The 12,926-nt window shown below is 38.7% G+C and overlaps 1 pseudogene; it reads right to left on the bottom strand.

Moving 5' to 3' along the window:
* Positions 1 to 2,313: 2,313 nt before the first annotated feature.
* Positions 2,314 to 3,880, bottom strand: LOC143657876 (small ribosomal subunit protein eS6 pseudogene; annotated as a pseudogene).
* Positions 3,881 to 12,926: the final 9,046 nt, after the last annotated feature.

Raw genomic sequence — 12,926 nt, 5'->3', positions numbered from 1 at the left:
ACATACCCAACCAGTATAAGATCAAATTTAGGAAATTTAATATTGATATAATCCTATTAGTTTATATATAGTCTGTATTCAAAGTTCACCTGTTGGCCCCCTAATCTCCTATACAGTAATTTTCCCCCAGATCCAGGGTCTGATAATTAAAATGTTCAAACTAAGGTATCCAGAGAAAGATACCTTGATTCAAGAAAGGCCAATGGGTCCAGAATACCTCTGCCAGCTGGGAAAGCACATGCCAATGTCTGTTAGCTTTCTCTCCTGGCTTCTCCTTTCATAAGGATTCCCCAGGGGTGTTTTCCTTCTGCATCTCCAAAGGTCTCTGGCTGTATGGGCTCTAAGGCTTTTTCCAAAATGATTGCCTCTTGAAGGGCTACAGTAAGCAACCCCAACTTGAATGGGTGTGTTGTGGGGCGCACCGAAAGAGAGACCACACAATTCAAAACTGCAAGCCAATTTGGAGTCTTTATTAGCCAGCCGGCGACTGCCTCAGAAACCTCCAAGAAGGAAGATTCAGAGAGCAGCCCCCAGAGGTTTTCAAGGTGTGGTTATAAAGACTAAAATCATGTTGTGGTTTTGCAGTTGCTAGCAAGCAAGCGTGATCAGAGAAGCAGAAGAATGCCGTTAGCTGTTGCCAAAACACAAAACTGTTCCCTCAGTTTCCTAACACTGGTTATTGTTTAACTCTTGGGGACATTCCGCCCCAATGTTGTGGGGGACTTTCCCTGCTTGGGCCTGATTGATTGCTCCTGCTTGGGCCTGATTGATTACTCCTGGCCCTCCACAGGTGGAGACACATCTCCATGGAAACCACCTAATCAAAATGTACCACCCACAATTGGGTGGGTGACATCTCTGTGGAAACAATAAAAAAAATCCCACCCAGCAATATTGAATTAATATTGAAGAACATGGCTGTTCTGGGGTGAACAACAGTTTCAAACCAGCACACTATCTATGTGATGTTTTGTCCTTCTCAATGTATCTCATGAGGAGAATCATGACATCACTTGGTCCCATTATCGGTGATGTTCACTTTGACCAATTCCTTAAGGTGATATCTGCCAAGTTTCTCATTGTAAAGTTATTTTTTTTTCATCTGTAAGTGTGCTGGTTTGAGAGGATTATGTACATGTTTTAAAAGCCGTGTTTAATCCTAATCCCATTTTGTAAAGGCAGCCATTTCTTCTAATCCTTATTCGGTACTGTATGTTTGAAACTTTAATCAGATTATCTCCCTGGAGATGTGACTCAATCAAGAGTGGTTGTCAAACTCTTGGTTAGTTTGACTGGAGTCCTTTAAAAGAAGAAGTTCTTTGGAAAAAGCTAGAGGACAAGAGAGAAAGCCACAAGAAGCTGAGCGAGCAGAGAATGCTGCAGCACCACGAAGCAGAGTCCACCAGCCAGCGACTTTTGAAGATGAAGAAGAAAAACACCTCCTAGGGAGCTGCAGAGGAATCTAGCAGATGATGCCATGTTAACCCTGTGCCTTTGCATTTGAGAGAGAAGCCCTGAACTTCATCGGCCTTCTTGAATCAAGGTATCTTTCCCTGGATGCCTTAGATTGGACATTTCTATAGACTTGTCTCAATTGGGACATTTTCTCAGCCTTAGAACTGTAAACTAACAACTTACTAAATTCCCCTTTTTAAAAGCCATTCCATTTCTGGTATATTGCATTCCAGCAGCTAGCAAACTAGAACAGTAAGTAATAAGTAATCTGTGAAGAGGTACTTTGAGACTATGTAAATATCCTGTTCCTCTTTGAGCTTTTGCTCAATGGTTTCAATACACACTAATCATTCTTTCTTGAATCAATTATTACTGTGATGGTTGCAAAATGTGATTTTCTAACTCTATTATTTCTTCTACATTTTTTAACCTGGAATTTTACTGTAAGAAGAATTTATTTATTATCAGTATAGGCTTGCAGATTCTTGTTTTATTTAATGGGTTATAATACATTACCACCATTATTCATTTATTCCAAATTTGGTCAATGAAAACTCCTTTAACCTGGCTTCTGTGCCCTTTTGACATTCCTGTCATTTTTTTAAAACCAATTCTTTGTTTTTTTGGTATAATAAGGCTCATCTTGTTCTTTCCCTGCCCAGCCATGAAATAAGACATCTCTCCAAAGTACTCTATTTCCTCTTTTTGGGGAATAGTATTTTGAAACCAAGATATGAACACCAGGTATGCTCATTGCTACTGGGATATAATTGCTTCTAAGACTTTTTAGTGAACAGAGCCAAGAGAAAAAAAAGGCAACTCTATATAGTTCAACTATTTTTTTTTTAATGTCTGATCTTATTTATTTGTAACTCTTAGAAAATCTGATTTTTGGCTGGACTCAGACCTAGAGGTAGAAGCTCTCAGAGAGAACAGCTGTCTCTTGGCAATCTGTTCCTGGCATTTTACTTTGGCCTCCTTTATTCTCTTGGCCAAAAGTTTAGCGTATCCTGTGTCTTCTTCCTTATTTTTCTTACTATGCTATTTCTTCAAGATCTCTTCCTTATTTTTCTTAGTACTCTGATGTTTATGTTGCAGGAAATGTGAAGTAACAAGATGCTGAATCTTTGGGGCCTTCAGTCCTGGATATCTTACCTTCTTTGTTCAGCAGCTTCCTCAAAACATACTGGCAGGCATGATCTTCTTTAGAGAGACTGAAAAGTTTGCAGATTCTTCTAGCTCTTTTGGGCCCCAGGTGATGAGGCACAATAGTGTCAGTCAGTCCAGTAATTTCTTTCTCTCTCTCTCTTTTTTTTTTTTTAACATGGGTAGGCACTGGGAATCAAACCCAGGTCCTCTGGCATGGCAGGCAAGCATTCTTGCCTGCTGAGCCACTGTGGCCCGCCTCTCTCTCTCTGTTTTTTAACAATAACCAGGTTGAGAACACACAGATTGGCGCACACAATGCAACCCTGAACAGATTTTCACTTTCTTTCTCCAGTTCTCCTTGGTCCATGTTCAAGTTTGCTAGCTGCCAGAATGCACTATACCAGAAATGGAATGGCTTCTAAAAAGGGGAATTTAGTAAGTTGCTAGTTCACAATTCTAAGGCCGAGAAGATGTCCCAATTACACCCAGTCTATAGAAATGGCCAATCAAAGGGAAAGATAGCTTCGTTCAAGAAGGCCAATGAAGTTCAGGGTTTCTCTCTCAAGAGAGAAGGCACATGGCGAACATGGTCAGGGTTTCTCACTCATCTGGAAAGGCATGTGGCGAACACGACATCATCTGCTAGCTTTTTCTCCTGGCTTCCCTTCACAAAGCTCCCGGGGAGGCATTCTTCATTTCCAAAGGTCGCTGGCTGATGGACTGTCTGCTTCTCGTGGCTATGTCGTTCTGCTCTCCCTGAATCTCTTTTTTTCTCCAAAATGTTTCCTCTTGTATAGGACTTCAGAAACTAATCAAGACCCACCCAAATGGGCGGAGACACGCCTCCAGCTAATCCAGCTTAACAACCACTCTTGATTAAATCACATCTCCAGGGCGATGATCTAATTATAGTTTCAAGCATGCAATACTGAATAGGGATTGGAAGAAACGGCTGCCTTTACAAAATGGGATTAGGATTAAAACATGGCTTTTCTAGGGTACATGCATCATTTCAAACCAGCACAGTTCATAACAGGAATGCCCCTTACTCAGCGAGAGACAGACACCACCATGGGTCAAGACACCCTGTTTTATGAGGAAACCTTGCTTGTTGTTTCCACCACTGATTTGGACAACATAACTCTTCCACTGTTCACCCAGAGCGTCAACTTCTGTGGCCATTCACTTCTCGTAAAGGGTATGAAGTTTGCATTCGTCGTCTACTTCAACAAGATTCTGGCCAGCTGGTGGCTGGGAAGGAGATGTTCAGCTTCATGCTGAGGCAGCCAACTACCTCCAAGGTGCCACGAAAAACAGCAGTTCAACTATTTTTGATTGTGAGTTTGTGAATGGTACGTCTTTGACATACCACAGTATTCTTTCTCCCAATCCTCATTTGCATTTCCCTTCTCCCACAGTGAGAACTCTGGATCCCCAAAATATTCATGTATTTATTCATTTGTTCAATGTCATGATATACCCAAAATAGCTTCAGAAATTGCTACATCTATTCCACTATCAACACCAACCTACTAAACAGGCTTCAAGGTTTTGCAGTTCTGTTTGCAATTTTGTTGTCATTCTTTTGAACTACGGGTGTATAGCTGGAATACTGTGTTCAGAAGTTACTTGGCTTCAGTGAACCTTGAAGTCATCATGGTGCATGAAATCAGCCGGACACAAAAGGACAAATATTGTATGATTGCTCTTATATGGAATACTTAGAATAAGCAAATCCATAGAGACAGAGAGTATAATAGTGATTACCAGGGATGGGGGAAATGGAGAATGGAAAATTATTGCTTCATGAGTAAGAGTTTTAGTTTGGGATGATAAAAAATAGTCTGGTGATAGTGATGAATGTTACCCACTGTTGTCTATGTATTTAATATCAAATAATTGTTCATGTAAAATGGTTAAAATGCTTTTTTTTTTTAGTATTATGTGTATTTTACCACAGCCAAAAATAAATTATTTTCTGTAAGTTACTGGATTTTTTTTCCTTCGGGTGATTAAATTACCTATTTAAATATGATTAGGCTCATGTGTTTCTGTTTTTATTCAGTCTCAAGCTCCCTTCCCATCCTTGTTGATTTATTTTCTTTTTGCATGTGTAAAAGTTAACATTGTCCCCAAAGTCAAAATTATACAGAAGATATATAGAGAGAATGTGTCACAAATTCGTGACACATCTTTTTGTCAGAGTCATATCAGTTTTCTCTCAATTATTCCAGTTGTAGCATATGTGCTATCAAAGCAAACACATCTCCAATTCATTCTTCAGTCTATTCGAGTCTTGCTTAGGGGCAACACTTCACTGAAACTGCTCTTGTCAAGGTCATCGGTGACAAACATTTTTCTATTCTTATCTTATTTGAACTCTGTGTAACTTTGGACTCAGCTGACGTCTCCAACTTTCTTGAGATATTCTCCTCTTTTGGTTTTTGTGATACCACACTCTTGATTTTACTTTCTTCTCACAGGCCTCTCCCCATTCTCCTTATCTAGTTCTAGTTAACCTTCTAAATTTGGTGCTCTTCAGTACTCTTCATTTTTCCCTTCTCCTCTCTCTGTAGAGAAGTGATCTGTAGATCATCTCTTCCTAGATGATCCCAACTATATCTGTCTTCAAATTCTGATTATGCTAATGACTTCAAAATTCATATCTTCCTCCTAGATCGATCTTGTCTCCAAACTCATAACTACCTAATTGACATTCACTTGGATGTCACACAGACATCTCAAGTTTAACATGTTTGGAATAAAACTCCTAATTTCCCTGCCAAATTTGCTTTCCCCAGGCTCTTCCTTCACAGTAAATGTCACCTACATAAACCTGGTTGTACCAACTAGGAACTGAGAAGTCATTCTTAATTCCTCCTTAATTCCTCCATTTTCCTCACCCACCATGTCCAAGCCATGTGCAAAATAAGAAAATTTTGCTTCTAAGCGTAGGTCAAATTAGTCCACTTGTCTCCATCTCCACCACCATCACTTCATTCACCATCGTGTCTTCTCTCACCCAGACGTCTCATCAGCCCCACAAATGGCCTCCACTCATACATACTTCATCTACTTCTCTGTCATCCATTCTTTACCTTCTCTGCTTTGTCCACATTCATTCTCCATACAGTAACTACAGTGACTTAAAAAAAGCAAAATAATAATAAGAGCTTACATTTATTGGGTGTTTTTTAAACTGCCAGAAACTGCTTTAAATCCTTTACATATATCTAATCTTCACAATAACCCCATGAGGTAAAATCTAATTCTATCCCATTTTATATATAAGGAAACTGGGGCACAGAGAGATTAAGCAATGTAATCACACTGCTGGTAAATGGTAGAACTTAGATCTGGACTCAGACTGACACCTCAGGCTGCAAGCTTATCTACCACACTATACAGGATTGTGTCACTATCCAACCTAAAATACTTTGATGACTTCTCAGTACATTGAGACTAAAATCGCAACTCTTTATCAAGGCCTGACTCTTGCCTATCCCCCTGTTATAAGCTGAATTGTATCGCCCCAAAAGATATGTTCAATTCTTAATCCCTGGTACCTATTTGGAAATAGAATCTTTGCAGATGTAATCAAGTTAAAATGAGTTACTACAGGTTTAGAGTGGACCCTAAGTCCAATGATTGGTGTCCTTACAAGAAAGCTGTGTGAAGACACAGGGACAGAGCCACATAGAAGGAGAATGCCATGTGATAACAGAGGTAGAGATTGGAGTGATACTGCTGCGACCCAAGGAAACCCAAGGATTGCCAGCAACCATCAGAAACTTGAAGATGCATGAACGGAAACTTCCCTTTGGACTTCTAGACTCCAGAACTATGAGAGAATAAATTGCCATTGCTGTAAGACACACAATTTGTGATCATTTGTTATGGCACCCTAGGAAAATAATACATCTTCCAGATTTATTTCATGAAGCTTCCCTTCAATTTGCTCCAGCCACATGCCTGTCCTACTACTCCACCTCTCCACTCCCATTCCTTGAACCTGATAAGGTCTTTCCTGACAGCCACAGGCAGTGATGCATCCTCTTCATGATCTTCACATGGCTGGCTTCTCATTCATCAGGTCTCATTTTAATTGTTTTCTGTAAAGAGAGACCTTCCCTCAGTATGCTTTCTGAAGTAGGTCTTCTTATGTTCTATCTCAGCCTCATATCTGTTTTCTCCTTAGCCCTTAAAACAGTTTGTAATTGTTCATTTGTTTACTTGTTTTGTCTCTCTTCTCCACTAAAATTAAGTGCTGTAAAGGCAGAGGCTGTGTCTTAGACACATTTGCATACGCACAGTTCATAGAAGAAACATAGCCCCACTCAATTTCATGGCCTGTCTTTATATCCTTCTAGACTTAGTTCTTGCTGATGATGGCCTCTGTCAGCCCATGTTTCCTAATTCAGAATCATGAAAGGGAAATATTGATTTGTTCAACTCATTTTTTGGGGTGGGGGAAGTGGGGTAGGGGGCAGGCTATATCTATAAGTCATTGGCAAGCCCATAGGTTGCTTGCCTTTGGATCAGAGTCTCATTTCTGCTCCAAACAGCTGTGGTAGGGCAGGGTGTGAGTAGGTAGGGTCTGCACACTGCTGTCTTTCAGCAGGGCTGAGTATTTAGTAAGTACAGTGTTGATATTCCAGCACAGCACATAGTTAATCAAACTTCACATAAGAGCTGGGTCCTCCCATTTGGAGAAAGTTGCTCTTTAGGAGGCAGGCTCAGGTTATCATTGAGTCCTGTTTAATCCACCTCTAGGGAGAATATTAAATACAAATTGAAACCCATCCCACTTACACAGCATTTCTAAACCTGTTAGAAGAGTGTTTGCATCCATCCCTGCATTTGCACTTTCAACAACCCTGTCAGCTAAGAAATATCTCACTCTATTTTACAAATAAGGAAGCTGAGGCTCAGGGAGGTAAAGTGGTCCCAGATACACTAAATAAAGAGTGAGTGCTAGATCCCGAGTATCTAAACTCTCCCCCCTGGGCTCCTTTCACTGTATCTTGCTGCCTCATTTCCTTTCTGGAAGTGTCATCTTGAATCACAGCCCCAAAACCAACCATGTGACTGTTCAATGAAAAGTTCTAAAGGAGTTTGGTTATAGTTGATGTTTCCCACAAGAGCTGCACAATAGGTGGGTTCTATGGGTTCTGGGTTCCCAGTATACTAATCAAATACCTAAGTATTTATAGAGCACCTACCATGTGCCAGAATTCTTTACAATTCAACCTCACAACAAGTCATGCGAGATTGATACTATTTTAATTCCCACTTTACAACTGAGAAAACTGAGATTTAAGAGATTAGGCCACTGGGGCGGGCAACGGTGGCTCACTGGCAGAATTCTCGCCTGCCATGCCAGAGATCTTGGTTCAATTCCTGGTGCCTGCCCATGTGAAAAAAAAAAAAAAAGGAGATTAGGCCACTAGCCCAAAGTCTGAGATGTACTAAATGGCAGTACTGAGATATTCATTTGGGTCTGACTCCTAAGCATAACCTCCTCATATTACACTAGACTGTCTCCTTTCTCCTTACCAGTTCATCATCTTGGTCAACTTCCTTGATTTGTGTAATCTTCCGTTTTCTTTCAAAATGGGGATATCAGTTTTATTTAATCCTACCACAACCCTAATAAGAGTCTTACAATGACTTCCATTTTATAGGAGAATCAGAGACTGAGACTCAGAGAGTTTAAGTAACCTAGCGAGGGTCAAACATCTAATTCAAGGTAGAGAAGAGACTGGAGTCCAGTTTGGCACCATTGCACTAAGCTTTCAACTGTGTAGCATGGCTATGCTATAGCCTTAGTAGCTATGCTAGTAAGTTACACTACCCTGCTACTTTAGGACTCTGGATGGAAAATGCCTCCATGATATGATCCTGATATCTTGTGCATTCATTATTCTCGAGGATGGAAAATCAATTCTACAGGTATCAGCACAATTTAGGGAGAATGCTATTTAGGGGGGTATTTCCCTTGCAATAGTACAGATAAGAACCAACAGCTAAACAAATTACTGTAATAGCACATGATGAATGCAAGAGCAAGAATAGTAATTAATCTTTGCACAGTGTTTTAGGATTCACAAGGGACATTCGTATCTGCTAATTTGCTCTTCATATCTACATTTTGAGATAAGTACTATCATTTCCATTTCACAGATGAAGAAATTGAGGTTCAAGGAAGCTTATTTCATATGAAAGAAAAAATGGTTATATATTGTTTAATGGTGTCTCAGCCTCCATTCTTCTCTTTTTGGTCATGTTACCCTATTTGTTTCCTTTGGAGATCAAAACACCAACTGGATTTTAAAATTTATATCCAACAGTAAATTCACTATAAGAGATACACTTAAAACATAAAGAGTTGGAGATATTACAAATGAAAAGACCAAAAAAGAAAGACCAGGCAAATATGAACTACATTGCAGTCTTATTATCTGCCAAAAAGAAATTTTAGTCTCAAAAGCTAACAAAGGACAAAAAGCCATTATATATATATATATATATATATATATATATATAAAAAGAAAAGCCATTATATATTCGTAAAAGAAACAATATGCAAATGCATAGATGCACAGGCAAAACACATACATGCACTAATGATACAATCATAGAATATACATTACAGCAGGGAGAAAAAGATAGATACACAATTGTAGATGAAGATTTTGATATCTTCCTCTCAGAAACTGATTTTTTAAGCAGACAGAAAATTAGCAGAGACACTGAAGGATTGAATAGTGTAATTACCATATTTCAACAATGTTCCAGTTTAAAGCTATTATGTACCACAGAAAAGCCATGTCCTTTAATCCTCATTCAATATTGCTGGATGGGATCTTTTTTATTGTTCCCATAGAGAAGTGCCCTACCCAAATATGGGTAGTAACTTTTGATTAGAAGGTTTCAATGGGGATGTGTTTCCACCCATTCAAAATGGGGTTGCTTACTGGAGCCCTTTAAGAGGGAACCATTTTGGAAAAAGCTTTAAAGCTGAGAGAGCCACACAGCCAGAGATCTTCGGAGATGTAGAACGAGAACACCTCCTGGGACATCTTATGAGATGAGAAGCCAGGAGAGAAAGCCAGCAGGGGTCATCATGTGCCTTTCCAGCTGACAAAGGTGTTCTGGACCCATCGGCCTTTCTTGAACCAAGGTATCTTTCCCTGGGTGCCTTATTTTGGACATTTTCACAGGCTTGAAACCATAAACTTGCAATTTAATAAATACCCTTTTAAAAGCCGTTCCATTTCTGATATATTCCATTCTGGCAGCTTTCGCAAACTAAAACAGAAGCTAACATCGCTGTAATACTAAAACCAGATACAGATGCTACAAGGAAGGAAAACTGCAGGCCAAAATCCCTACTAAATATAGATTCAAAAATTCTCCACAAAATACTTGCAAATTGATTCAAACAACATTAAAAGATTTATAAGTCTTGACCAAGTGGGGTTTATTCCAGTCACGCAAAGGTGGTTCAGCACAAGAAAATCAACCAAAATATCAAAAGGGAAATATCACATGATCATCTCTATTCATGCTGAAAAAGCATTTGACAAAATTCAGCATCCTCTTCTGATAAAAACACTTCAAAAGGTAGGAATTGAAGGAAACTTCCTCAATATGATTGTATTAGTTAGTAAGCTGCTGGAATGCAATATATCAGAACTTTGCTTTTAAAAAGGGGAATTTAATACGTTGCAAGTTTACAGTTCTAAGGCCATGTAAATGTTCAAATTAAGGCATCAAGGGAAAGATACCTTAAATTCAGAGAAAAGGCTGATGAACTTTGAGGTTTCTCTCTCAGCTTAGAGAGTACATGGTGACCTCTGCTAGCTTTCTCTCCTCATTTCATAAGGCTTCCCTGGGGGTATTTTCCTTCTTCTCCAAAGGTCTCTGGCTACATGGGCTCTGTTGGTTCTGTTGGCTAAAGCTTTCTCTAAAATGCTTCCCTCTTAAAGGATTCCAGTAAGCAACCTCACCTTGAATGGGTTCTTCACGGAAACCATCTAATCAAAAGTTACCACCCACAATTGGGTAGGTCACATCTCCATGGAAACAATCAGAAAGATCCCACTCAGCAATATTGAATGAGGATTAAAGGACATGGCTTTTCTGGGGTATAATGATAAAGTGCACATATGAAAAACCCACAGCTAGCATCATACTTAAATGTGAGAGACTGAAAGCATTCCCCCTAAGCTCGGGAACGATACAAGGATGTGCACTGTCACCACTATTATTCAACAATGTGCTAGAAGTTCTAGCTAGAGCATTCAGGCAAGAAAATGAAATAAAAGGCATCCAGATCAGAAGGGAAGTAGAGAAGCTTTCATTATTTGCAGATGACATGACCCTTTTGGAAAATCCTGAGAAATCTATGACAAAACTTTTCGATTTAGTAAAGAAATTCAGCAAAGTGGTGGGATACAAGATTAATATGCAGAAATCAGTAATGTTTCTATACTCAAGCAATGACCTATCTGAGGAGACAATTAAGGAAAAAATCCATTCAAAATAGCAACTAAAAGAATCTAGTATTTAGGAATAAACTTAACCAGTGATGTAAAGGACCTATACACAGAAAACTACATAACATTGTTAAAAGAAATCGAAGACCTAAATAGGTAGAAAGACAGTCTATGCTCATTATTAGGATGATTATATTTTGTTAAGATGTCAGTTCTACCCAAATTGATCTCAAGATTCAACATAGTACCAATCGAAATTTCAATAACCTACTTTGAAGACTTGGGAAAAGTAGTTATCAAATTTATTTGGAATGGAAGGAGACTTTGAATAGTAAAAAATATTCTAAAGAAGAAGACTGAAGCAGAGGAGTAACACTTCCTAATTTCAAAACTTATTATAAAGCCATAGTGGTCAAAACAGCATGGTACTGGCACAAAAATAGACATATTGATCAATGGAGTTGAATTGAGAGTGTGGAAGTAGACCACCAAATCTGTGGCCAGCTGATCTTCGACAAGATCTTCAAATCCACTGAAATGGGACAGAATAGTCTTTTCAATAAATGGGCATTGGAGAACTGGATATCAATAGCCAAAAGAATGAAAGAGGACTCCTACGTTACACCCTATACAAAAATTAACTCACAGTGGATCAAAGACCTAAATGTAAGATCCAGTGCCATAAAACTCCTAGAAGAAAATACAGGAAACATCTTTAAGAACTAGTAATAGGAAGTAGCTTCTTAGAATTTACACCCAAAGCACAAGCAACAAAAGAAAAAATAGATAAATGGGAACTGCTCAAAATCAAATGCTTCTGTGCCTCAAAGAATTTTCTCAAAAAGGTGAGGAAGCAGCAACCTCAATGGGAGAAAATATTTTGAAACCACATATTGGATAGGGGTTTGATATCCAGTATATATAAAGAAATCATACAACCAGATGCTCATCTTTATTAGCTATAAGGAAAAGGCAAATCAAAACTACATTGAGATATCACCTCACACCTATAAGAATGGCTGCTATTAAACAAACAGGAAACTACAAATGTTGGAGAGGATGTGGAGAAACTGGAACATTTATTTACTGTTGGTGGGAATGTATAATGGCACAGCCATTGTGGAAGACAGTCTGGCGGTTCCTCAGGACACTAAATATCAAATTGCCCTACTCCCAGCAATACCCCTGGTAGGTATATACCCACAAGAGCTCAAAGCAGTGACTCAGACAGACATTTGCACACCAATGTTTATATCAGCATGAAAAGATGGGAACAATCCAAGTGTCCATCAACAGATGAGTGGATAAACAAAATGTGGTATAGACATACAATGGAATATTATGCAGCAGTATAAGACAAAATGTGGTCTTGAAGCATATGACAACATGCATAATTCTTTTATTTATTTATTTTTTATTTTTTTAAATACAAAAAAACCCAAACAAATGCAAACATTCCTATTTTGATCATTCTGTTCTACATACATGATCAGTAATTCACAATATCATCACATAGTCATGCATAATTCTTGAGGACATAATGCTGAGTGAAAAATAAGCCAGACATAAAAGAATAGATATTGTATGATTTCTCTAATATGACCCTGGCAAAAGCAAACTCAAAGTCTTATAATGTAGAATATAGGAGACCTAGAAATACACAGAAGCTAGGGATAGGTGATCGGTAACCTAATGAAGTTGAACTTAAATGTGTGGGAATGGATAGAAGGATGGTAATTCATTAGTGGGTTTATAAGTAATATTGCCATATTGAAAGTGAATATGATTGGAAAGGGGTTGTATAGAGCCATGTATGTCACA

This window comes from Tamandua tetradactyla, chromosome 2, assembly GCF_023851605.1.
Source record: "Tamandua tetradactyla isolate mTamTet1 chromosome 2, mTamTet1.pri, whole genome shotgun sequence".
NCBI lineage: Eukaryota > Metazoa > Chordata > Mammalia > Pilosa > Myrmecophagidae > Tamandua > Tamandua tetradactyla.
Note: the sequence above shows the minus strand (reverse complement) of the source record. Positions and strands in the feature narration are given on the sequence as shown.